This window comes from Lactuca saligna, chromosome 7 (genome assembly GCF_052625555.1).
Source record: "Lactuca saligna cultivar CGN05327 chromosome 7, ASM5262555v1, whole genome shotgun sequence".
In the NCBI taxonomy this organism is placed as follows: Eukaryota; Viridiplantae; Streptophyta; class Magnoliopsida; order Asterales; family Asteraceae; genus Lactuca; species Lactuca saligna.
In genome coordinates this window covers 2,404,270-2,429,911 of record NC_136423.1, presented here as the reverse complement: position 1 = coordinate 2,429,911, position 25,642 = coordinate 2,404,270, and the positions used below count along the sequence as shown (strand labels likewise).

The window sequence follows — 25,642 nt, the reverse complement described above, 5'->3', positions numbered from 1 at the left end:
CGAAACCCACTAATTTCAAATGCGAACCAACCAAAAATCATCAACCACGTACTTGTGTCACCAAATGCGAACTGAATATCACCATTAAATTCTCCTCGCATTCTATAGATGCGAACACAATCCAGATCTCCGACTCCAAGCTTGCGAAATCAAAATCAATTAACCTCAAACAAATCGTGAACTTCTTATGCGAACTGTTTTGACCCACAAAACCAAATGCGAACTCAATTCTTTTCATATGCGAACTGATTTCATAGATGCGAACACAATTGATTTCATATGCGAATCCACATCCATCGATATGAAACCAATACCAGTTACAAGCAATTAGTAGCAACCATCGATCCTCTAATTTTCAATTACTCAGCCTTCGCTTTTCATACAACCCGTCGACCCTGAAAAATCGATAAACACCAAATGTCTCATTTTTAGATCGATTTTCTGATTAAATGTCATATTTGAAGAATGATCGATTTTCTGATTAAATGACCCCATTTTGCGAAGTTGGACCACTTATATTATTTCTTGAAAAGATCAGGTGCCAAATGCGAAACTCTAAGCTTTCTTCCCCAATTCGCATTTATACATTAAAAACTTCGCATTTTCATTCAAATTCTTCGCATCTTGCATCCATCCGTCTTTGAGTTCATTCGCATTTCATCGCATTAACTGAGAAATTAATCAGTTGTCTCATATTCGCATTTCAGTTGTTTGAGAAACCCAGATACGAACCCAAATGCGAAACCCACTAATTTCAAATGCGAACCAACCAAAAATCATCAACCACGTACTTGTGTCACCAAATGCGAACTGAATATCACCATTAAATTCTCCTCGCATTCTATAGATGCGAACACAATCCAGATCTCCGACTCCAAGCTTGCGAAATCAAAATCAATTAACCTCAAACAAATCGTGAACTTCTTATGCGAACTGTTTTGACCCACAAAACCAAATGCGAACTCAATTGTTGTCATATGCGAACTGATTTCATAGATGCGAACACAATTGATTTCATATGCGAATCCACATCCATCGATATGAAACCAATACCAGTTACAAGCAATTAGTAGCAACCATCGATCCTCTAATGAGGAAACAGTTTCCTATTCGATTGTGCTTTGCAATGACAATCAATAAAGCTCAGGGACAAACAATTCCATATGTAGGTATCTATCTTCCAGAATTTAGGCTTATTATTGTTTTTAGGGATTATACTGTTCCTTGATGCAATTACTTAAGGTTGGTTTTTTCATGCATTACAGAGGTTTTGTTATATTTGTTTGTTTTATTTTTTTCTTATTAAAGCATCGCACTTTCAATGTATAATGCAAAGACATCTAATGTTGTATTCAAAGAAGTATTTGGAAATTTGTGATTTGTAAAAATTATTTAATTAGAACATTTCATTAATGATTTCTTTTTGGTATTTTGAGTTCAATTACACACTTATTCAATAAACTTTTCACTTATATGTGTTGTATTATTTTAATAATTCGTTGATGTTCGAAATTTTATATTATTTTTTTCAAGAAACCCGTGTAACACACGGGTATTACACCTAGTATATTATATAAAAAAAATCATTTGGTGCGCATGATAGCCTCACCCGCTAACAAGACGGAGGTCAATCGAACGTTTGCCGGCTCTCACTTTTTCCACCCTTTTTCTCTTTATTTCTAAAACCAACGTTGTCCCGCCTCCCCCACACACACTACACAGACAGAGTTTCGAAACCCTAGGAACCCAGAAACAAAGGGGATAAATAAAAGTAATCGGAGAAGAAGAAGAAGAAGCAAAAGATATGCCTCGTGAAATCATAACACTGCAAGTAGGACAATGCGGGAACCAGATCGGAATGGAGTTCTGGAAGCAGCTTTGTTTGGAACACGGTATCTCCAAGGACGGCATACTTGAAGATTTCGCTACTCAGGTCACTACTTTAACTGTATCTTTGGTTATGCTTGGTGGTTTAATCAGTCTCATTTGACTCTACCTTAAGTTAGTGCGTATTATGTTGAGCAAATGTCATTTAAAAGAGCGATCCCGGTGGACCATTCTTGGAAGATGGTTCTCTTTCCCTTGCATTTCGCGAAGCGGTTGTTTCTATGGAAATTGAGCCCTCGGAATTTATGCGAGTGTCATTGTACTAGAAAATTAAGTGAAATTGAGCCCTCGGAATCTTGCATCCATCCGTCTTTGAGTTCATTCGCATTTCATCGCATTAACTGAGAAATTAATCAGTTGTCTCATATTCGCATTTCAGTTGTTTGAGAAACCCAGATACGAACCCAAATGCGAAACCCACTAATTTCAAATGCGAACCAACCAAAAATCATCAACCACGTACTTGTTTCACCAAATGCGAACTGAATATCACCATTAAATTCTCCTCGCATTCTATAGATGCGAACACAATCCAGATCTCCGACTCCAAGCTTGCGAAATCAAAATCAATTAACCTCAAACAAATCGTGAACTTCTTATGCGAACTGTTTTGACCCACAAAACCAAATGCGAACTCAATTGTTGTCATATGCGAACTGATTTCATAGATGCGAACACAATTGATTTCATATGCGAATCCACATCCATCGATATGAAACCAATACCAGTTACAAGCAATTAGTAGCAACCATCGATCCTCTAATTTTCAATTACTCAGCCTTCGCTTTTCATACAACCCGTCGACCCTGAAAAATCGATAAACACCAAATGTCTCATTTTTAGATCGATTTTCTGATTAAATGTCATATTTGAAGAATGATCGATTTTCTGATTAAATGACCCCATTTTGCGAAGTTGGACCACTTATATTATTTCTTGAAAAGATCAGGTGCCAAATGCGAAACTCTAAGCTTTCTTCCCCAATTCGCATTTATACATTAAAAACTTCGCATTTTCATTCAAATTCTTCGCATCTTGCATCCATCCGTCTTTGAGTTCATTCGCATTTCATCGCATTAACTGAGAAATTAATCAGTTGTCTCATATTCGCATTTCAGTTGTTTGAGAAACCCAGATACGAACCCAAATGCGAAACCCACTAATTTCAAATGCGAACCAACCAAAAATCATCAACCACGTACTTGTGTCACCAAATGCGAACTGAATATCACCATTAAATTCTCCTCGCATTCTATAGATGCGAACACAATCCAGATCTCCGACTCCAAGCTTGCGAAATCAAAATCAATTAACCTCAAACAAATCGTGAACTTCTTATGCGAACTGTTTTGACCCACAAAACCAAATGCGAACTCAATTGTTGTCATATGCGAACTGATTTCATAGATGCGAACACAATTGATTTCATATGCGAATCCACATCCATCGATATGAAACCAATACCAGTTACAAGCAATTAGTAGCAACCATCGATCCTCTAATTTTCAATTACTCAGCCTTCGCTTTTCATACAACCCGTCGACCCTGAAAAATCGATAAACACCAAATGTCTCATTTTTAGATCGATTTTCTGATTAAATGTCATATTTGAAGAATGATCGATTTTCTGATTAAATGACCCCATTTTGCGAAGTTGGACCACTTATATTATTTCTTGAAAAGATCAGGTGCCAAATGCGAAACTCTAAGCTTTCTTCCCCAATTCGCATTTATACATTAAAAACTTCGCATTTTCATTCAAATTCTTCGCATCTTGCATCCATCCGTCTTTGAGTTCATTCGCATTTCATCGCATTAACTGAGAAATTAATCAGTTGTCTCATATTCGCATTTCAGTTGTTTGAGAAACCCAGATACGAACCCAAATGCGAAACCCACTAATTTCAAATGCGAACCAACCAAAAATCATCAACCACGTACTTGTGTCACCAAATGCGAACTGAATATCACCATTAAATTCTCCTCGCATTCTATAGATGCGAACACAATCCAGATCTCCGACTCCAAGCTTGCGAAATCAAAATCAATTAACCTCAAACAAATCGTGAACTTCTTATGCGAACTGTTTTGACCCACAAAACCAAATGCGAACTCAATTCTTGTCATATGCGAACTGATTTCATAGATGCGAACACAATTGATTTCATATGCGAATCCACATCCATCGATATGAAACCAATACCAGTTACAAGCAATTAGTAGCAACCATCGATCCTCTAATGAGGAAACAGTTTCCTATTCGATTGTGCTTTGCAATGACAATCAATAAAGCTCAGGGACAAACAATTCCATATGTAGGTATCTATCTTCCAGAATTTAGGCTTATTATTGTTTTTAGGGATTATACTGTTCCTTGATGCAATTACTTAAGGTTGGTTTTTTCATGCATTACAGAGGTTTTGTTATATTTGTTTGTTTTATTTTTTTCTTATTAAAGCATCGCACTTTCAATGTATAATGCAAAGACATCTAATGTTGTATTCAAAGAAGTATTTGGAAATTTGTGATTTGTAAAAATTATTTAATTAGAACATTTCATTAATGATTTCTTTTTGGTATTTTGAGTTCAATTACACACTTATTCAATAAACTTTTCACTTATATGTGTTGTATTATTTTAATAATTCGTTGATGTTCGAAATTTTATATTATTTTTTTCAAGAAACCCGTGTAACACACGGGTATTACACCTAGTATATTATATAAAAAAAATCATTTGGTGCGCATGATAGCCTCACCCGCTAACAAGACGGAGGTCAATCGAACGTTTGCCGGCTCTCACTTTTTCCACCCTTTTTCTCTTTATTTCTAAAACCAACGTTGTCCCGCCTCCCCCACACACACTACACAGACAGAGTTTCGAAACCCTAGGAACCCAGAAACAAAGGGGATAAATAAAAGTAATCGGAGAAGAAGAAGAAGAAGAAGCAAAAGATATGCCTCGTGAAATCATAACACTGCAAGTAGGACAATGCGGGAACCAGATCGGAATGGAGTTCTGGAAGCAGCTTTGTTTGGAACACGGTATCTCCAAGGACGGCATACTTGAAGATTTCGCTACTCAGGTCACTACTTTAACTGTATCTTTGGTTATGCTTGGTGATTTAATCAGTCTCATTTGACTCTACCTTAAGTTAGTGCGTATTATGTTGAGCAAATGTCATTTAAAAGAGCGATCCCGGTGGACCATTCGTGGAAGATGGTTCTCTTTCCCTTGCATTTCGCGAAGCGGTTGTTTCTATGGAAATTGAGCCCTCGGAATTTATGCGAGTGTCATTGTACTAGAAAATTAAGTGAAATTGAGCCCTCGGAATCTTGCATCCATCCGTCTTTGAGTTCATTCGCATTTCATCGCATTAACTGAGAAATTAATCAGTTGTCTCATATTCGCATTTCAGTTGTTTGAGAAACCCAGATACGAACCCAAATGCGAAACCCACTAATTTCAAATGCGAACCAACCAAAAATCATCAACCACGTACTTGTGTCACCAAATGCGAACTGAATATCACCATTAAATTCTCCTCGCATTCTATAGATGCGAACACAATCCAGATCTCCGACTCCAAGCTTGCGAAATCAAAATCAATTAACCTCAAACAAATCGTGAACTTCTTATGCGAACTGTTTTGACCCACAAAACCAAATGCGAACTCAATTGTTGTCATATGCGAACTGATTTCATAGATGCGAACACAATTGATTTCATATGCGAATCCACATCCATCGATATGAAACCAATACCAGTTACAAGCAATTAGTAGCAACCATCGATCCTCTAATTTTCAATTACTCAGCCTTCGCTTTTCATACAACCCGTCGACCCTGAAAAATCGATAAACACCAAATGTCTCATTTTTAGATCGATTTTCTGATTAAATGTCATATTTGAAGAATGATCGATTTTCTGATTAAATGACCCCATTTTGCGAAGTTGGACCACTTATATTATTTCTTGAAAAGATCAGGTGCCAAATGCGAAACTCTAAGCTTTCTTCCCCAATTCGCATTTATACATTAAAAACTTCGCATTTTCATTCAAATTCTTCGCATCTTGCATCCATCCGTCTTTGAGTTCATTCGCATTTCATCGCATTAACTGAGAAATTAATCAGTTGTCTCATATTCGCATTTCAGTTGTTTGAGAAACCCAGATACGAACCCAAATGCGAAACCCACTAATTTCAAATGCGAACCAACCAAAAATCATCAACCACGTACTTGTGTCACCAAATGCGAACTGAATATCACCATTAAATTCTCCTCGCATTCTATAGATGCGAACACAATCCAGATCTCCGACTCCAAGCTTGCGAAATCAAAATCAATTAACCTCAAACAAATCGTGAACTTCTTATGCGAACTGTTTTGACCCACAAAACCAAATGCGAACTCAATTGTTGTCATATGCGAACTGATTTCATAGATGCGAACACAATTGATTTCATATGCGAATCCACATCCATCGATATGAAACCAATACCAGTTACAAGCAATTAGTAGCAACCATCGATCCTCTAATGAGGAAACAGTTTCCTATTCGATTGTGCTTTGCAATGACAATCAATAAAGCTCAGGGACAAACAATTCCATATGTAGGTATCTATCTTCCAGAATTTAGGCTTATTATTGTTTTTAGGGATTATACTGTTCCTTGATGCAATTACTTAAGGTTGGTTTTTTCATGCATTACAGAGGTTTTGTTATATTTGTTTGTTTTATTTTTTTCTTATTAAAGCATCGCACTTTCAATGTATAATGCAAAGACATCTAATGTTGTATTCAAAGAAGTATTTGGAAATTTGTGATTTGTAAAAATTATTTAATTAGAACATTTCATTAATGATTTCTTTTTGGTATTTTGAGTTCAATTACACACTTATTCAATAAACTTTTCACTTATATGTGTTGTATTATTTTAATAATTCGTTGATGTTCGAAATTTTATATTATTTTTTTCAAGAAACCCGTGTAACACACGGGTATTACACCTAGTATATTATATAAAAAAAATCATTTGGTGCGCATGATAGCCTCACCCGCTAACAAGACGGAGGTCAATCGAACGTTTGCCGGCTCTCACTTTTTCCACCCTTTTTCTCTTTATTTCTAAAACCAACGTTGTCCCGCCTCCCCCACACACACTACACAGACAGAGTTTCGAAACCCTAGGAACCCAGAAACAAAGGGGATAAATAAAAGTAATCGGAGAAGAAGAAGAAGAAGCAAAAGATATGCCTCGTGAAATCATAACACTGCAAGTAGGACAATGCGGGAACCAGATCGGAATGGAGTTCTGGAAGCAGCTTTGTTTGGAACACGGTATCTCCAAGGACGGCATACTTGAAGATTTCGCTACTCAGGTCACTACTTTAACTGTATCTTTGGTTATGCTTGGTGGTTTAATCAGTCTCATTTGACTCTACCTTAAGTTAGTGCGTATTATGTTGAGCAAATGTCATTTAAAAGAGCGATCCCGGTGGACCATTCGTGGAAGATGGTTCTCTTTCCCTTGCATTTCGCGAAGCGGTTGTTTCTATGGAAATTGAGCCCTCGGAATTTGTGCGAGTGTCATTGTACTAGAAAATTAAGTGAAATTGAGCCCTCGGAATCTTGCATCCATCCGTCTTTGAGTTCATTCGCATTTCATCGCATTAACTGAGAAATTAATCAGTTGTCTCATATTCGCATTTCAGTTGTTTGAGAAACCCAGATACGAACCCAAATGCGAAACCCACTAATTTCAAATGCGAACCAACCAAAAATCATCAACCACGTACTTGTGTCACCAAATGCGAACTGAATATCACCATTAAATTCTCCTCGCATTCTATAGATGCGAACACAATCCAGATCTCCGACTCCAAGCTTGCGAAATCAAAATCAATTAACCTCAAACAAATCGTGAACTTCTTATGCGAACTGTTTTGACCCACAAAACCAAATGCGAACTCAATTGTTGTCATATGCGAACTGATTTCATAGATGCGAACACAATTGATTTCATATGCGAATCCACATCCATCGATATGAAACCAATACCAGTTACAAGCAATTAGTAGCAACCATCGATCCTCTAATTTTCAATTACTCAGCCTTCGCTTTTCATACAACCCGTCGACCCTGAAAAATCGATAAACACCAAATGTCTCATTTTTAGATCGATTTTCTGATTAAATGTCATATTTGAAGAATGATCGATTTTCTGATTAAATGACCCCATTTTGCGAAGTTGGACCACTTATATTATTTCTTGAAAAGATCAGGTGCCAAATGCGAAACTCTAAGCTTTCTTCCCCAATTCGCATTTATACATTAAAAACTTCGCATTTTCATTCAAATTCTTCGCATCTTGCATCCATCCGTCTTTGAGTTCATTCGCATTTCATCGCATTAACTGAGAAATTAATCAGTTGTCTCATATTCGCATTTCAGTTGTTTGAGAAACCCAGATACGAACCCAAATGCGAAACCCACTAATTTCAAATGCGAACCAACCAAAAATCATCAACCACGTACTTGTGTCACCAAATGCGAACTGAATATCACCATTAAATTCTCCTCGCATTCTATAGATGCGAACACAATCCAGATCTCCGACTCCAAGCTTGCGAAATCAAAATCAATTAACCTCAAACAAATCGTGAACTTCTTATGCGAACTGTTTTGACCCACAAAACCAAATGCGAACTCAATTCTTGTCATATGCGAACTGATTTCATAGATGCGAACACAATTGATTTCATATGCGAATCCACATCCATCGATATGAAACCAATACCAGTTACAAGCAATTAGTAGCAACCATCGATCCTCTAATTTTCAATTACTCAGCCTTCGCTTTTCATACAACCCGTCGACCCTGAAAAATCGATAAACACCAAATGTCTCATTTTTAGATCGATTTTCTGATTAAATGTCATATTTGAAGAATGATCGATTTTCTGATTAAATGACCCCATTTTGCGAAGTTGGACCACTTATATTATTTCTTGAAAAGATCAGGTGCCAAATGCGAAACTCTAAGCTTTCTTCCCCAATTCGCATTTATACATTAAAAACTTCGCATTTTCATTCAAATTCTTCGCATCTTGCATCCATCCGTCTTTGAGTTCATTCGCATTTCATCGCATTAACTGAGAAATTAATCAGTTGTCTCATATTCGCATTTCAGTTGTTTGAGAAACCCAGATACGAACCCAAATGCGAAACCCACTAATTTCAAATGCGAACCAACCAAAAATCATCAACCACGTACTTGTGTCACCAAATGCGAACTGAATATCACCATTAAATTCTCCTCGCATTCTATAGATGCGAACACAATCCAGATCTCCGACTCCAAGCTTGCGAAATCAAAATCAATTAACCTCAAACAAATCGTGAACTTCTTATGCGAACTGTTTTGACCCACAAAACCAAATGCGAACTCAATTGTTGTCATATGCGAACTGATTTCATAGATGCGAACACAATTGATTTCATATGCGAATCCACATCCATCGATATGAAACCAATACCAGTTACAAGCAATTAGTAGCAATCATCGATCCTCTAATTTTCAATTACTCAGCCTTCGCTTTTCATACAACCCGTCGACCCTGAAAAATCGATAAACACCAAATGTCTCATTTTTAGATCGATTTTCTGATTAAATGTCATATTTGAAGAATGATCGATTTTCTGATTAAATGACCCCATTTTGCGAAGTTGGACCACTTATATTATTTCTTGAAAAGATCAGGTGCCAAATGCGAAACTCTAAGCTTTCTTCCCCAATTCGCATTTATACATTAAAAACTTCGCATTTTCATTCAAATTCTTCGCATCTTGCATCCATCCGTCTTTGAGTTCATTCGCATTTCATCGCATTAACTGAGAAATTAATCAGTTGTCTCATATTCGCATTTCAGTTGTTTGAGAAACCCAGATACGAACCCAAATGCGAAACCCACTAATTTCAAATGCGAACCAACCAAAAATCATCAACCACGTACTTGTGTCACCAAATGCGAACTGAATATCACCATTAAATTCTCCTCGCATTCTATAGATGCGAACACAATCCAGATCTCCGACTCCAAGCTTGCGAAATCAAAATCAATTAACCTCAAACAAATCGTGAACTTCTTATGCGAACTGTTTTGACCCACAAAACCAAATGCGAACTCAATTGTTGTCATATGCGAACTGATTTCATAGATGCGAACACAATTGATTTCATATGCGAATCCACATCCATCGATATGAAACCAATACCAGTTACAAGCAATTAGTAGCAACCATCGATCCTCTAATGAGGAAACAGTTTCCTATTCGATTGTGCTTTGCAATGACAATCAATAAAGCTCAGGGACAAACAATTCCATATGTAGGTATCTATCTTCCAGAATTTAGGCTTATTATTGTTTTTAGGGATTATACTGTTCCTTGATGCAATTACTTAAGGTTGGTTTTTTCATGCATTACAGAGGTTTTGTTATATTTGTTTGTTTTATTTTTTTCTTATTAAAGCATCGCACTTTCAATGTATAATGCAAAGACATCTAATGTTGTATTCAAAGAAGTATTTGGAAATTTGTGATTTGTAAAAATTATTTAATTAGAACATTTCATTAATGATTTCTTTTTGGTATTTTGAGTTCAATTACACACTTATTCAATAAACTTTTCACTTATATGTGTTGTATTATTTTAATAATTCGTTGATGTTCGAAATTTTATATTATTTTTTTCAAGAAACCCGTGTAACACACGGGTATTACACCTAGTATATTATATAAAAAAAATCATTTGGTGCGCATGATAGCCTCACCCGCTAACAAGACGGAGGTCAATCGAACGTTTGCCGGCTCTCACTTTTTCCACCCTTTTTCTCTTTATTTCTAAAACCAACGTTGTCCCGCCTCCCCCACACACACTACACAGACAGAGTTTCGAAACCCTAGGAACCCAGAAACAAAGGGGATAAATAAAAGTAATCGGAGAAGAAGAAGAAGAAGCAAAAGATATGCCTCGTGAAATCATAACACTGCAAGTAGGACAATGCGGGAACCAGATCGGAATGGAGTTCTGGAAGCAGCTTTGTTTGGAACACGGTATCTCCAAGGACGGCATACTTGAAGATTTCGCTACTCAGGTCACTACTTTAACTGTATCTTTGGTTATGCTTGGTGGTTTAATCAGTCTCATTTGACTCTACCTTAAGTTAGTGCGTATTATGTTGAGCAAATGTCATTTAAAAGAGCGATCCCGGTGGACCATTCGTGGAAGATGGTTCTCTTTCCCTTGCATTTCGCGAAGCGGTTGTTTCTATGGAAATTGAGCCCTCGGAATTTATGCGAGTGTCATTGTACTAGAAAATTAAGTGAAATTGAGCCCTCGGAATCTTGCATCCATCCGTCTTTGAGTTCATTCGCATTTCATCGCATTAACTGAGAAATTAATCAGTTGTCTCATATTCGCATTTCAGTTGTTTGAGAAACCCAGATACGAACCCAAATGCGAAACCCACTAATTTCAAATGCGAACCAACCAAAAATCATCAACCACGTACTTGTGTCACCAAATGCGAACTGAATATCACCATTAAATTCTCCTCGCATTCTATAGATGCGAACACAATCCAGATCTCCGACTCCAAGCTTGCGAAATCAAAATCAATTAACCTCAAACAAATCGTGAACTTCTTATGCGAACTGTTTTGACCCACAAAACCAAATGCGAACTCAATTGTTGTCATATGCGAACTGATTTCATAGATGCGAACACAATTGATTTCATATGCGAATCCACATCCATCGATATGAAACCAATACCAGTTACAAGCAATTAGTAGCAACCATCGATCCTCTAATTTTCAATTACTCAGCCTTCGCTTTTCATACAACCCGTCGACCCTGAAAAATCGATAAACACCAAATGTCTCATTTTTAGATCGATTTTCTGATTAAATGTCATATTTGAAGAATGATCGATTTTCTGATTAAATGACCCCATTTTGCGAAGTTGGACCACTTATATTATTTCTTGAAAAGATCAGGTGCCAAATGCGAAACTCTAAGCTTTCTTCCCCAATTCGCATTTATACATTAAAAACTTTGCATTTTCATTCAAATTCTTCGCATCTTGCATCCATCCGTCTTTGAGTTCATTCGCATTTCATCGCATTAACTGAGAAATTAATCAGTTGTCTCATATTCGCATTTCAGTTGTTTGAGAAACCCAGATACGAACCCAAATGCAAAACCCACTAATTTCAAATGCGAACCAACCAAAAATCATCAACCACGTACTTGTGTCACCAAATGCGAACTGAATATCACCATTAAATTCTCCTCGCATTCTATAGATGCGAACACAATCCAGATCTCCGACTCCAAGCTTGCGAAATCAAAATCAATTAACCTCAAACAAATCGTGAACTTCTTATGCGAACTGTTTTGACCCACAAAACCAAATGCGAACTCAATTGTTGTCATATGCGAACTGATTTCATAGATGCGAACACAATTGATTTCATATGCGAATCCACATCCATCGATATGAAACCAATACCAGTTACAAGCAATTAGTAGCAACCATCGATCCTCTAATTTTCAATTACTCAGCCTTCGCTTTTCATACAACCCGTCGACCCTGAAAAATCGATAAACACCAAATGTCTCATTTTTAGATCGATTTTCTGATTAAATGTCATATTTGAAGAATGATCGATTTTCTGATTAAATGACCCCATTTTGCGAAGTTGGACCACTTATATTATTTCTTGAAAAGATCAGGTGCCAAATGCGAAACTCTAAGCTTTCTTCCCCAATTCGCATTTATACATTAAAAACTTTGCATTTTCATTCAAATTCTTCGCATCTTGCATCCATCCGTCTTTGAGTTCATTCGCATTTCATCGCATTAACTGAGAAATTAATCAGTTGTCTCATATTCGCATTTCAGTTGTTTGAGAAACCCAGATACGAACCCAAATGCGAAACCCACTAATTTCAAATGCGAACCAACCAAAAATCATCAACCACGTACTTGTGTCACCAAATGCGAACTGAATATCACCATTAAATTCTCCTCGCATTCTATAGATGCGAACACAATCCAGATCTCCGACTCCAAGCTTGCGAAATCAAAATCAATTAACCTCAAACAAATCGTGAACTTCTTATGCGAACTGTTTTGACCCACAAAACCAAATGCGAACTCAATTCTTGTCATATGCGAACTGATTTCATAGATGCGAACACAATTGATTTCATATGCGAATCCACATCCATCGATATGAAACCAATACCAGTTACAAGCAATTAGTAGCAACCATCGATCCTCTAATGAGGAAACAGTTTCCTATTCGATTGTGCTTTGCAATGACAATCAATAAAGCTCAGGGACAAACAATTCCATATGTAGGTATCTATCTTCCAGAATTTAGGCTTATTATTGTTTTTAGGGATTATACTGTTCCTTGATGCAATTACTTAAGGTTGGTTTTTTCATGCATTACAGAGGTTTTGTTATATTTGTTTGTTTTATTTTTTTCTTATTAAAGCATCGCACTTTCAATGTATAATGCAAAGACATCTAATGTTGTATTCAAAGAAGTATTTGGAAATTTGTGATTTGTAAAAATTATTTAATTAGAACATTTCATTAATGATTTCTTTTTGGTATTTTGAGTTCAATTACACACTTATTCAATAAACTTTTCACTTATATGTGTTGTATTATTTTAATAATTCGTTGATGTTCGAAATTTTATATTATTTTTTTCAAGAAACCCGTGTAACACACGGGTATTACACCTAGTATATTATATAAAAAAAATCATTTGGTGCGCATGATAGCCTCACCCGCTAACAAGACGGAGGTCAATCGAACGTTTGCCGGCTCTCACTTTTTCCACCCTTTTTCTCTTTATTTCTAAAACCAACGTTGTCCCGCCTCCCCTACACACACTACACAGACAGAGTTTCGAAACCCTAGGAACCCAGAAACAAAGGGGATAAATAAAAGTAATCGGAGAAGAAGAAGAAGAAGCAAAAGATATGCCTCGTGAAATCATAACACTGCAAGTAGGACAATGCGGGAACCAGATCGGAATGGAGTTCTGGAAGCAGCTTTGTTTGGAACACGGTATCTCCAAGGACGGCATACTTGAAGATTTCACTACTCAGGTCACTACTTTAACTGTATCTTTGGTTATGCTTGGTGGTTTAATCAGTCTCATTTGACTCTACCTTAAGTTAGTGCGTATTATGTTGAGCAAATGTCATTTAAAAGAGCGATCCCGGTGGACCATTCGTGGAAGATGGTTCTCTTTCCCTTGCATTTCGCGAAGCGGTTGTTTCTATGGAAATTGAGCCCTCGGAATTTATGCGAGTGTCATTGTACTAGAAAATTAAGTGAAATTGAGCCCTCGGAATCTTGCATCCATCCGTCTTTGAGTTCATTCGCATTTCATCGCATTAACTGAGAAATTAATCAGTTGTCTCATATTCGCATTTCAGTTGTTTGAGAAACCCAGATACGAACCCAAATGCGAAACCCACTAATTTCAAATGCGAACCAACCAAAAATCATCAACCACGTACTTGTGTCACCAAATGCGAACTGAATATCACCATTAAATTCTCCTCGCATTCTATAGATGCGAACACAATCCAGATCTCCGACTCCAAGCTTGCGAAATCAAAATCAATTAACCTCAAACAAATCGTGAACTTCTTATGCGAACTGTTTTGACCCACAAAACCAAATGCGAACTCAATTGTTGTCATATGCGAACTGATTTCATAGATGCGAACACAATTGATTTCATATGCGAATCCACATCCATCGATATGAAACCAATACCAGTTACAAGCAATTAGTAGCAACCATCGATCCTCTAATTTTCAATTACTCAGCCTTCGCTTTTCATACAACCCGTCGACCCTGAAAAATCGATAAACACCAAATGTCTCATTTTTAGATCGATTTTCTGATTAAATGTCATATTTGAAGAATGATCGATTTTCTGATTAAATGACCCCATTTTGCGAAGTTGGACCACTTATATTATTTCTTGAAAAGATCAGGTGCCAAATGCGAAACTCTAAGCTTTCTTCCCCAATTCGCATTTATACATTAAAAACTTTGCATTTTCATTCAAATTCTTCGCATCTTGCATCCATCCGTCTTTGAGTTCATTCGCATTTCATCGCATTAACTGAGAAATTAATCAGTTGTCTCATATTCGCATTTCAGTTGTTTGAGAAACCCAGATACGAACCCAAATGCGAAACCCACTAATTTCAAATGCGAACCAACCAAAAATCATCAACCACGTACTTGTGTCACCAAATGCGAACTGAATATCACCATTAAATTCTCCTCGCATTCTATAGATGCGAACACAATCCAGATCTCCGACTCCAAGCTTGCGAAATCAAAATCAATTAACCTCAAACAAATCGTGAACTTCTTATGCGAACTGTTTTGACCCACAAAACCAAATGCGAACTCAATTGTTGTCATATGCGAACTGATTTCATAGATGCGAACACAATTGATTTCATATGCGAATCCACATCCATCGATATGAAACCAATACCAGTTACAAGCAATTAGTAGCAACCATCGATCCTCTAATTTTCAATTACTCAGCCTTCGCTTTTCATACAACCCGTCGACCCTGAAAAATCGATAAACACCAAATGTCTCATTTTTAGATCGATTTTCTGATTAAATGTCATATTTGAAGAATGATCGATTTTCTGATTAAATGACCCCATTTTGCGAAGTTGGACCACTTATATTATTTCTTGAAAAGATCAGGTGCCAAATGCGAAACTCTAAGCTTTCTTCCCCAATTCGCATTTATACATTAAAAACTTTGCATTTTCATTCAAATTCTTCGCATCTTGCATCCATCCGTCTTTGAGTTCATTCGCATTTCATCGCATTAACTGAGAAATTAATCAGTTGTCTCATATTCGCATTTCAGTTGTTTGAGAAACCCAGATACGAACCCAAATGCGAAACCCACTAATTTCAAATGCGAACCAACCAAAAATCATCAACCACGTACTTGTGTCACCAAATGCGAACTGAATATCACCATTAAATTCTCCTCGCATTCTATAGATGCGAACACAATCCAGATCTCCGACTCCAAGCTTGCGAAATCAAAATCAATTAACCTCAAACAAATCGTGAACTTCTTATGCGAACTGTTTTGACCCACAAAACCAAATGCGAACTCAATTGTTGTCATATGCGAACTGATTTCATAGATGCGAACACAATTGATTTCATATGCGAATCCACATCCATCGATATGAAACCAATACCAGTTACAAGCAATTAGTAGCAACCATCGATCCTCTAATTTTCAATTACTCAGCCTTCGCTTTTCATACAACCCGTCGACCCTGAAAAATCGATAAACACCAAATGTCTCATTTTTAGATCGATTTTCTGATTAAATGTCATATTTGAAGAATGATCGATTTTCTGATTAAATGACCCCATTTTGCGAAGTTGGACCACTTATATTATTTCTTGAAAAGATCAGGTGCCAAATGCGAAACTCTAAGCTTTCTTCCCCAATTCGCATTTATACATTAAAAACTTTGCATTTTCATTCAAATTCTTCGCATCTTGCATCCATCCGTCTTTGAGTTCATTCGCATTTCATCGCATTAACTGAGAAATTAATCAGTTGTCTCATATTCGCATTTCAGTTGTTTGAGAAACCCAGATACGAACCCAAATGCGAAACCCACTAATTTCAAATGCGAACCAACCAAAAATCATCAACCACGTACTTGTGTCACCAAATGCGAACTGAATATCACCATTAAATTCTCCTCGCATTCTATAGATGCGAACACAATCCAGATCTCCGACTCCAAGCTTGCGAAATCAAAATCAATTAACCTCAAACAAATCGTGAACTTCTTATGCGAACTGTTTTGACCCACAAAACCAAATGCGAACTCAATTGTTGTCATATGCGAACTGATTTCATAGATGCGAACACAATTGATTTCATATGCGAATCCACATCCATCGATATGAAACCAATACCAGTTACAAGCAATTAGTAGCAACCATCGATCCTCTAATTTTCAATTACTCAGCCTTCGCTTTTCATACAACCCGTCGACCCTGAAAAATCGATAAACACCAAATGTCTCATTTTTAGATCGATTTTCTGATTAAATGTCATATTTGAAGAATGATCGATTTTCTGATTAAATGACCCCATTTTGCGAAGTTGGACCACTTATATTATTTCTTGAAAAGATCAGGTGCCAAATGCGAAACTCTAAGCTTTCTTCCCCAATTCGCATTTATACATTAAAAACTTTGCATTTTCATTCAAATTCTTCGCATCTTGCATCCATCCGTCTTTGAGTTCATTCGCATTTCATCGCATTAACTGAGAAATTAATCAGTTGTCTCATATTCGCATTTCAGTTGTTTGAGAAACCCAGATACGAACCCAAATGCGAAACCCACTAATTTCAAATGCGAACCAACCAAAAATCATCAACCACGTACTTGTGTCACCAAATGCGAACTGAATATCACCATTAAATTCTCCTCGCATTCTATAGATGCGAACACAATCCAGATCTCCGACTCCAAGCTTGCGAAATCAAAATCAATTAACCTCAAACAAATCGTGAACTTCTTATGCGAACTGTTTTGACCCACAAAACCAAATGCGAACTCAATTGTTGTCATATGCGAACTGATTTCATAGATGCGAACACAATTGATTTCATATGCGAATCCACATCCATCGATATGAAACCAATACCAGTTACAAGCAATTAGTAGCAACCATCGATCCTCTAATTTTCAATTACTCAGCCTTCGCTTTTCATACAACCCGTCGACCCTGAAAAATCGATAAACACCAAATGTCTCATTTTTAGATCGATTTTCTGATTAAATGTCATATTTGAAGAATGATCGATTTTCTGATTAAATGACCCCATTTTGCGAAGTTGGACCACTTATATTATTTCTTGAAAAGATCAGGTGCCAAATGCGAAACTCTAAGCTTTCTTCCCCAATTCGCATTTATACATTAAAAACTTCGCATTTTCATTCAAATTCTTCGCATCTTGCATCCATCCGTCTTTGAGTTCATTCGCATTTCATCGCATTAACTGAGAAATTAATCAGTTGTCTCATATTCGCATTTCAGTTGTTTGAGAAACCCAGATACGAACCCAAATGCGAAACCCACTAATTTCAAATGCGAACCAACCAAAAATCATCAACCACGTACTTGTGTCACCAAATGCGAACTGAATATCACCATTAAATTCTCCTCGCATTCTATAGATGCGAACACAATCCAGATCTCCGACTCCAAGCTTGCGAAATCAAAATCAATTAACCTCAAACAAATCGTGAACTTCTTATGCGAACTGTTTTGACCCACAAAACCAAATGCGAACTCAATTGTTGTCATATGCGAACTGATTTCATAGATGCGAACACAATTGATTTCATATGCGAATCCACATCCATCGATATGAAACCAATACCAGTTACAAGCAATTAGTAGCAACCATCGATCCTCTAATGAGGAAACAGTTTCCTATTCGATTGTGCTTTGCAATGACAATCAATAAAGCTCAGGGACAAACAATTCCATATGTAGGTATCTATCTTCCAGAATTTAGGCTTATTATTGTTTTTAGGGATTATACTGTTCCTTGATGCAATTACTTAAGGTTGGTTTTTTCATGCATTACAGAGGTTTTGTTATATTTGTTTGTTTTATTTTTTTCTTATTAAAGCATCGCACTTTCAATGTATAATGCAAAGACATCTAATGTTGTATTCAAAGAAGTATTTGGAAATTTGTGATTTGTAAAAATTATTTAATTAGAACATTTCATTAATGATTTCTTTTTGGTATTTTGAGTTCAATTACACACTTATTCAATAAACTTTTCACTTATATGTGTTGTATTATTTTAATAATTCGTTGATGTTCGAAATTTTATATTATTTTTTTCAAGAAACCCGTGTAACACACGGGTATTACACCTAGTATATTATATAAAAAAAATCATTTGGTGCGCATGATAGCCTCACCCGCTAACAAGACGGAGGTCAATCGAACGTTTGCCGGCTCTCACTTTTTCCACCCTTTTTCTCTTTATTTCTAAAACCAACGTTGTCCCGCCTCCCCCACACACACTACACAGACAGAGTTTCGAAACCCTAGGAACCCAGAAACAAAGGGGATAAATAAAAGTAATCGGAGAAGAAGAAGAAGAAGCAAAAGATATGCCTCGTGAAATCATAACACTGCAAGTAGGACAATGCGGGAACCAGATCGGAATGGAGTTCTGGAAGCAGCTTTGTTTGGAACACGGTATCTCCAAGGACGGCATACTTGAAGATTTCGCTACTCAGGTCACTACTTTAACTGTATCTTTGGTTATGCTTGGTGGTTTAATCAGTCTCATTTGACTCTACCTTAAGTTAGTGCGTATTATGTTGAGCAAATGTCATTTAAAAGAGCGATCCTGTGACAACCGTCAAATTCTGGTCAATTCAAAGTCAAATAAAGTCAACAAGTCAAACCGGTCAGCTCCACTAACCCGTGTGTGCTTGGACTTACGCTCAGTATTTACTAAACAAGTCGCTACTCTAACAAGAAAACATGAATCGAAAAGTACGTACAACTAGATCTCTATAAAAATTCTGCAACTTCATCATTTTATGACCCCATTTGCGAAGTTGAGTATTTATTTCCAAAAATGCGAAACTCCAGGGACAATATTTGAAATCTTCTGTTTTCTTCCCCAATTCGCATTCTATTGTGAAATACTTCGCATCTTCATTCTTACACCCTTCGCATCCCTTCGCATTTATCTCTTTAAAAATTCTGCAATTTCATCATTTTATGACCCCATTTGCGAAGTTGAGTATTTATTTCCAAAAATGCGAAACTCCAGGGACAATATTTGAAATCTTCTGTTTTCTTCCCCAATTCGCATTCTACTGTGAAATACTTCGCATCTTCATTCTTACACCCTTCGCATCCCTTCGCATTTATATCTTTAAAAATTCTGCAATTTCATCATTTTATGACCCCATTTGCGAAGTTAAGTATTTATTTCCAAAAATGCGAAACTCCAGGGACAATATTTGAAATCTTCTGTTTTCTTCCCCAATTCGCATTCTACTGTGAAATACTTCGCATCTTCATTCTTACACCCTTTGCATCCCTTCGCATTTATCTCTTTGAAAATTCTGCAATTTCATCATTTTATGACCCCATTTGCGAAGTTGAGTATTTATTTCCAAAAATGCGAAACTCCAGGGACAATATTTGAAATCTTCTGTTTTCTTCCCCAATTCGCATTCTATTGTGAAATACTTCGCATCTTCATTCTTACACCCTTCGCATCCCTTCGCATTTATCTCTTTAAAAATTTTGCAATTTCATCATTTTATGACCCCATTTGCGAAGTTGAGTATTTATTTCCAAAAATGCGAAACTCCAGGGACAATATTTGAAATCTTCTGTTTTCTTCCCCAATTCGCATTCTACTGTGAAATACTTCGCATCTTCATTCTTACACCCTTCGCATCCCTTCGCATTTATCTCTTTAAAAATTCTGCAATTTCATCATTTTATGACCCCATTTGCGAAGTTAAGTATTTATTTCCAAAAATGCGAAACTCCAGGGACAATATTTGAAATCTTCTGTTTTCTTCCCCAATTCGCATTCTACTGTGAAATACTTCGCATCTTCATTCTTACACCCTTCGCATCCCTTCGCATTTATCTCTTTGAAAATTCTGCAATTTCATCATTTTATGACCCCATTTGCGAAGTTGAGTATTTATTTCCAAAAATGCGAAACTCCAGGGACAATATTTGAAATCTTCTGTTTTCTTCCCCAATTCGCATTCTATTGTGAAATACTTCGCATCTTCATTCTTACACCCTTCGCATCCCTTCGCATTTATCTCTTTAAAAATTCTGCAATTTCATCATTTTATGACCCCATTTGCGAAGTTGAGTATTTATTTCCAAAAATGCGAAACTCCAGGGACAATATTTGAAATCTTCTGTTTTCTTCCCCAATTCGCATTCTACTGTGAAATACTTCGCATCTTCATTCTTACACCCTTCGCATCCCTTCGCATTTATATCTTTAAAAATTCTGCAATTTCATCATTTTATGACCCCATTTGCGAAGTTAAGTATTTATTTCCAAAAATGCGAAACTCCAGGGACAATATTTGAAATCTTCTGTTTTCTTCCCCAATTCGCATTCTACTGTGAAATACTTCGCATCTTCATTCTTACACCCTTCGCATCCCTTCGCATTTATCTCTTTGAAAATTCTGCAATTTCATCATTTTATGACCCCATTTGCGAAGTTGAGTATTTATTTCCAAAAATGCGAAACTCCAGGGACAATATTTGAAATCTTCTGTTTTCTTCCCCAATTCGCATTCTATTGTGAAATACTTCGCATCTTCATTCTTACACCCTTCGCATCCCTTCGCATTTATCACCTTCGCATTTTAAGCTAATTAATCGAATGCGATTCACAAAATTTTCATTCCAGATGCGAACACAGTTTAGTTCTTGAACTCTAAACTTGCGAAATCAAAAATTCATATGTTGAACCCATATGCGAATATTAACCCAATTGACTTCAAATTGACTCATAGATGCGAACACTCGATTGTTTTACTTTCGCAAAATGAGCATCAACAACTCCACAATCGAGTTTTTAAATTCTTACAAACAACAATTTCATAGTCCTTGACTTCGCGTCTTTCTTCACGAATCACCCCTCAATCATCAATCCAACTTCGCATTCAAGCAGTGTTATTGATTCGCAGTCACAAGCAACCACCCCACACCCACTCTATGACCAGCCATACCTTCCCACCTTACCTATGTCACATCAATGTTCCCTTACACTCAATTATCCCTCCTCCCACGTTTTTGAGGGCTGATTATTCATCCTCTCTCCTCACATCATCTCATTTACTCTCATTTCACAAGAAGATCAAACTCTTTCCTCTCTCACTTTCTCTCTCTAGAAATTCGAGATTCAAGGGCTGATCTCGAGTTTTTCCTCCACATTTGGTAAGCATAATCCATTCTCTTTGTGATTATCTCGTTTATTACCACTCAAATCATGGATATCTTAGACAAACTCTCTCATAATTGTGTTAGATCTTCGAATCTTCAAGTGATTCTTCAAGTGTTCTTGGGTTGAACACTTTCCTTCTCCAACACTTACCTACTGAAATCCCTTAAGGTGAGTTCATACCCCTACATTTTCATGTTTTCTCAAGTTTTCAGGGGGGGGGGGGGGATACAAGTTAAAACACTAAGAACATATCTAAATTTTTCTAACAGCCTTCATCAGAAAAGTTCAACTCCATTCACGGACTGTTTTGGGCATCTTAAACATTTTTGTTTTCAAAACTGTACAAGGTGCAAATAGTTCAAGTTTTTAGCTTTAAAATGACTACTTGCACATCTCCATACGATTTTTCTACAATTTATGGTGATTTTTACAAAACTGCCTATCATTTCAAACAACAATCCGGACCAGTCTGTGATTATGGACTTTTTCACCCAAGTTAGAGGTCATTATAAATTTTGATAAAAATTATGAGCAAACTAGACACATTTTGTGAACTCTCAGAATTTACGGATCCAGTTTTCGACTTCGCATGATTTTTCCAAAACAGGGCAGAATTGCTAAATTTTACCAACAGCATGTAAATATCATAACACTTTGTATTATGTTGAGCAAAGTGTATAATCATAAGTTTTAATGTTTGAATGAGTTTCCTAGTTAGTTTATCATTATGAACTGAAACAAAGACATTCATATTAAACATTATCCATTCATTTTGGAACACGTATTATTTAACTATAAAAAGTATAGTTTGAATAAATTCACAACACTAATACATTTCCATAAAAGGATTCATACATATTACATACATTGTAGATAAACTATAATAGGTATAGTTTATGATACATCACTCTACGCACTCGTACAAGAAGGGTACATTCATACAAGAAAGATTTCTATTCGCACACATTTCACGAAAGTTAATCTATGGTTTGATAAATTCACAACACTAATACATTTCCATAAAAGGATTCATACATATTACATACATTTTAGATAAACTATAATAGGTATAGTTTATGATACATCACTCTACGCACTCGTACAAGAAAGGTACATTCATACAAGAAATATTTATATTCACACACAATTAACGTAAACTTGTTATCCTACATTGTGAGACTCTCTCTCCCCGTACGTCCGAGTGCGGGAAATAATTCCTGGTAGTTATAATCAGAATCTCCTGGAGGGAGAACGTGATACTTGTATATAGATCTATATTGGGTTTGACACCCCACACCTTTCTGCTAGCTACAGTTGGACCTGCAGGTCTACGGGTGACAAATGTCATTTCATTTTTCACGACACTGAGAACGTCGTGGCAGGTTCACATAGTCATAGTATGATTATAGCGACTCACATAGGGATATAACCATTGTGAGACTCTCTCTCCCCGTACGTCCGAGTGCGGGATATAATTCCTGGTAGTTATAATCAGAATCTCCTGGAGGGAGAACGTGATACTTGTATATAGATCTATATTGGGATTGACACCCCACACCTCGCTGCTAGCTACAGTGGGACCTGCAGGTCTACGGGTGACAAATGTCATTTCATTTTTCGCGACACTGAGAACGTCGTGGCAGGTTCACATAGTCATAGTATGATTATAACGGCTCACATAGGGAACAATCCATAAGTTTACGGGATTTTATTTTTAAAACCTAAATGAGTTTTATGTTGATTTAAAATCACCTTTTATCTCTTTGGGTACAAATACAAAGTACCGGGTCTCTATACAAAAAGAGGTACAGATACAAAGTACCGGGTCTCTATACAAAGTTATATTGATATTAAAACTATTCTTCCTCTAGAATTGTTAGACTTCAACTATAGTCGCTGAGTGTATATGTTTGAGTCATATGAGAATTTAGTCTTGGTTGGCCTAGAATTGGTGGTGCCCGCCTCATCTCCTGTTCCTCGTTGGGTTGTGGACCTAGGGCAGACCCACTATATTCAACGTTTTATCTAATTTAAATCTCATATAACTTATATACACTGGACGATTATAGAGGAACTCTACGGGTCATTCTAGGGTTCATTAATGCATCATATAGGAATATTTCTATTCATACTTAACTAAGAAAATATTGGATTTTCTGGAAATCAAACTATATCGATTTTTCAAGGAAAAGCGGTTTCTACTTCAAACAAAGCTCTTATGAACTCACCAACCTTTGTGTTGACACTTTTTAAAACTACTTGTATTCTCAGGAAATCAGTGAAACAGGCAAACTTCATCGCTTTGAGGATGGGACGCTAAACCGTCAACAAATTTATTTTGTCATCATAATGTAATTGCTTTTGAAACATGTAAACATATACTTTGGTGTAACTTTTGCAATTATATTTATGGTGGTTGTTTTTACTTTGAACACTATTATACACGTTGTTGTGATACTGTACATGAAGTCCTCCACCCCCAGACGTTTCCGCCATCCTTGGTTTGGGGGTGTGACACCATCCGTCTTTGAGTTCATTCGCATTTCATCGCATTAACTGAGAAATTAATCAGTTGTCTCATATTCGCATTTCAGTTGTTTGAGAAACCCAGATACGAACCCAAATGCGAAACCCACTAATTTCAAATGCGAACCAACCAAAAATCATCAACCACGTACTTGTGTCACCAAATGCGAACTGAATATCACCATTAAATTCTCCTCGCATTCTATAGATGCGAACACAATCCAGATCTCCGACTCCAAGCTTGCGAAATCAAAATCAATTAACCTCAAACAAATCGTGAACTTCTTATGCGAACTGTTTTGACCCACAAAACCAAATGCGAACTCAATTGTTGTCATATGCGAACTGATTTCATAGATGCGAACACAATTGATTTCATATGCGAATCCACATCCATCGATATGAAACCAATACCAGTTACAAGCAATTAGTAGCAACCATCGATCCTCTAATTTTCAATTACTCAGCCTTCGCTTTTCATACAACCCGTCGACCCTGAAAAATCGATAAACACCAAATGTCTCATTTTTAGATCGATTTTCTGATTAAATGTCATATTTGAAGAATGATCGATTTTCTGATTAAATGACCCCATTTTGCGAAGTTGGACCACTTATATTATTTCTTGAAAAGATCAGGTGCCAAATGCGAAACTCTAAGCTTTCTTCCCCAATTCGCATTTATACATTAAAAACTTTGCATTTTCATTCAAATTCTTCGCATCTTGCATCCATCCGTCTTTGAGTTCATTCGCATTTCATCGCATTAACTGAGAAATTAATCAGTTGTCTCATATTCGCATTTCAGTTGTTTGAGAAACCCAGATACGAACCCAAATGCGAAACCCACTAATTTCAAATGCGAACCAACCAAAAATCATCAACCACGTACTTGTGTCACCAAATGCGAACTGAATATCACCATTAAATTCTCCTCGCATTCTATAGATGCGAACACAATCCAGATCTCCGACTCCAAGCTTGCGAAATCAAAATCAATTAACCTCAAACAAATCGTGAACTTCTTATGCGAACTGTTTTGACCCACAAAACCAAATGCGAACTCAA

General features: G+C 36.7%; 1 long non-coding RNA gene across 1 annotated transcript; it reads left to right on the top strand.

The window, feature by feature from the left end:
• The first annotated feature begins 21,705 nt into the window (after positions 1 to 21,705).
• Positions 21,706 to 24,481, top strand: LOC145006503 (uncharacterized). The gene is made up of 3 exons (XR_013662923.1): positions 21,706 to 22,042; positions 22,133 to 22,217; positions 24,321 to 24,481. It is a non-coding gene; the product is annotated as an uncharacterized LOC145006503 (long non-coding RNA).
• The last annotated feature ends 1,161 nt before the right edge of the window (positions 24,482 to 25,642 follow it).